Here is a 2500-nt window from a genome sequence, read left to right on the forward strand (position 1 = left end):
TCCTAATGACCTACATCTCTTATACATCTCAAAACCAGCATTTAAGGAATCCGGAACAAGAGAGAAAAAAAAAAGGCCTACAGCACCTGGTATTCCCAGGTGGTCTCCCATCCAAGTACTAACCAGGCCTGGCCTTGTTTAGCTTCCAAGATCAGACAAGATTGGGCTTGTTTAGGGTGGTGTGGCTGTAAGTATTGGTTGCCTAATGACCTACATCTCTTATACATCTCAAACCCAGCATTGAAGGAAGACGGAACAAGAGAGAAAAAAAAAAGGCATACGGCACCTGGTATTCCCAGATGGTCTCCCATCCAAATACTAACCAAGACCGGCCCTGCTTAGCTTCCAAGATCAGGCTTGTTCAGGGTGGTGTGGCTGTAAGTATTAGTTTCCTAATGACCTACATCTCTTATACATCTCAAAACCAGCATTGAAGGAAGCCGGAACAAGAGAAAAAAAAAAAAAACCTACAGTACCTCGTATTCCCAGGTGGTCTCCCATCCAAGTACTAACCAAGCCCAGCCCTGCTTAGCTTTCAAAATCAGACGAGATTGGGCTTGTTCAGGGTGGTTTGGCTGTAGGTATTGGATTCCTAATAACCTACATCTCTTATACATTTTAAACCAGCATTGAAGGAAGGGGGAACAAGAGAGAAAAAAAAAAAGGGCAACAGCACCTGGAACTCCCAGGTGGTCTACCATCCAAGTACTAACCAGGCGCTGGACATGCTTAGCTTCCAAGATCAGACGAGATTGGGCTTGTTCAGGGTGGCGTGGCCAGAGGTTTTAGTTTCCTAATGACCTACATCTCTTATACATCTCAAAACCAGCATTGAAAGAATCCGGAACAAGAGAGAAAAAAAAAAAGCCTACAGCACCTGGTATTCCCAGGTGGTCTCCCATCCAAGTACTAATGAGGCCTGCCCCTGCTTAGCTTCCAAGATCAGATGAGATTGGGCTTGTTCAGGGTGGTGTGGCCGTAGGTGTCAGTTTCCTAATGACCTACATCTCTTATACATCTCAAAACCAGCATTGAAGGAATCCGGAACAAGAGAGAAAAAAAAAAGGCCTACAGCAGCTGGTATTACCAGGTGGTCTCCCAACCAAGTACTAACCAGGCACAGCCCTGCTTAGTTTCCAAGATCAGATGAGATAGGGCTTGTTCAGGGTGGTGTGGCTGTAGGTACTGGTTTGCTAATGACCTACATCTCTTATACATCTCAAAACCAGCATTGATGGAAGTCGGAAAAAGAGAGAAAAAAAAAGGCCTACAGCACCTAGTATTCCCAGGTGGTCTCCCATCCAAATAAATAACCAGGCCTGCCCTTGCTTAGCTTCCAAGATCAGATGAGATTGGGCTTGTTCAGGGTGGTGTGGCCATAGGTATTAGTTTTCTAATGACCTACATCTCTTATACATCTCAAAACCAGCATTGAAGGAATCCGGAAAAAGAGAGAAAAAAAAAAGGCCTACAGCACCTGGTATTCCCAGGTGGTGTCCCATCCAAGTACTAACCAGGCCCAACCCTGCGTAGCTTCCAAGATTAGGCTTCTTCAGGGTGGTGTGGCTGTACATATTGGTTTCGTAATGACCAACATCTCTTATACATCTCAAAAGCTGCATTGAAGGAAGCCGGAACAAGAGATAATAAAAAAAAGGCCTACAGCACCTGGTATTCCCAGGTGGTCTCCCATCCAAGTACTAACCAATCCCAGCCCTGCTTAGCTTCCAAGTTCAGAAGAGATTGGGCTTGTTCAGGGTGGTGTGGCTGTAGGTATTGGTTCCTTAATGACCTACATCTCTTATACATTTCAAACCAGCATTGAAGGAAGTCGGAACAAGAGAAAAAAAAAAAGGGTGACAGTACCTTGTATTCCCAGGTGGTCTCCCATCCAAGTACTAACCAGCCCCGGCCCTGCTTAGCTTCCAAGATCAGATGAGATTGGGCTAGTTCAGGGTGGTTTTGCTGTAGGTATTGGATTCCTAATGACCTACATCTCTTATACATTTCAAAACCAGCATTGAAGGAAGCTGGAAAAAGAGAGAAAAAAAAAAAGGCCTACAGCACCTAGTATTCCCAGGTGGTCTCCCATCCAAGTACTAACCAGGCCCGGCCCTGCTTAGCTTCCAAGATCAGACGAGATTGAGCTTGTTCAGGGTGGTGTGGCTGTAAGTATTGGTTTTCTAATGACCTACATCTCTTATACATCTTAAAATCAGCATTGACAAAAGCCGAAACAAGAGAGAAAAAAAAAAGGCCTACAGCACCTGGTATTACCAAGTGGTCTCTCATCCAAGTACTAACCAGGCCCGGCCCTGCTTAATTTCCAAGATCAGATGGAATTGGGCTTGTTCAGGGTGGTGTGGCTGTAGGTATTGGTTTTCTAATGACCTACATCTCTTATACATCTCAAAATCAGCATTAAAGGAAGCCGAAACAAGAGAGAAAAAAAAAAAGGCCTACAGCACCTGGTATTCCCAAGTGGTCTCTCATCCAAGTA

General features: G+C 44.8%; 1 non-coding gene and 9 pseudogenes across 1 annotated transcript; all 10 read right to left on the reverse strand.

Moving 5' to 3' along the window:
* Window positions 1-74: 74 nt before the first annotated feature.
* Window positions 75-193, reverse strand: LOC142123567 (5S ribosomal RNA; annotated as a pseudogene).
* Window positions 194-464: 271 nt separating this feature from the next.
* On the reverse strand, window positions 465-583 carry LOC142123533 (5S ribosomal RNA; annotated as a pseudogene).
* Window positions 584-865: 282 nt separating this feature from the next.
* Window positions 866-984, reverse strand: LOC142123526 (5S ribosomal RNA; annotated as a pseudogene).
* Window positions 985-1065: 81 nt separating this feature from the next.
* LOC142123568 (5S ribosomal RNA) lies at window positions 1066-1184 on the reverse strand (annotated as a pseudogene).
* An 80-nt stretch (window positions 1185-1264) lies between these two features.
* On the reverse strand, window positions 1265-1384 carry LOC142123572 (5S ribosomal RNA; annotated as a pseudogene).
* Window positions 1385-1656: 272 nt separating this feature from the next.
* Window positions 1657-1775, reverse strand: LOC142123503 (5S ribosomal RNA; annotated as a pseudogene).
* A 79-nt stretch (window positions 1776-1854) lies between these two features.
* On the reverse strand, window positions 1855-1973 carry LOC142123619 (5S ribosomal RNA; annotated as a pseudogene).
* An 82-nt stretch (window positions 1974-2055) lies between these two features.
* Window positions 2056-2174, reverse strand: LOC142123490 (5S ribosomal RNA). Its single transcript, XR_012684447.1, has one exon. It is a non-coding gene; the product is annotated as a 5S ribosomal RNA (ribosomal RNA).
* Window positions 2175-2255: 81 nt separating this feature from the next.
* Window positions 2256-2374, reverse strand: LOC142123518 (5S ribosomal RNA; annotated as a pseudogene).
* Window positions 2375-2456: 82 nt separating this feature from the next.
* LOC142123603 (5S ribosomal RNA) overlaps window positions 2457-2500 on the reverse strand; it is a 119-nt pseudogene continuing 75 nt past the window's right edge.

This window comes from Mixophyes fleayi, unplaced genomic scaffold, assembly GCF_038048845.1.
Source record: "Mixophyes fleayi isolate aMixFle1 unplaced genomic scaffold, aMixFle1.hap1 Scaffold_2387, whole genome shotgun sequence".
Classification (NCBI taxonomy): Eukaryota; Metazoa; Chordata; class Amphibia; order Anura; family Limnodynastidae; genus Mixophyes; species Mixophyes fleayi.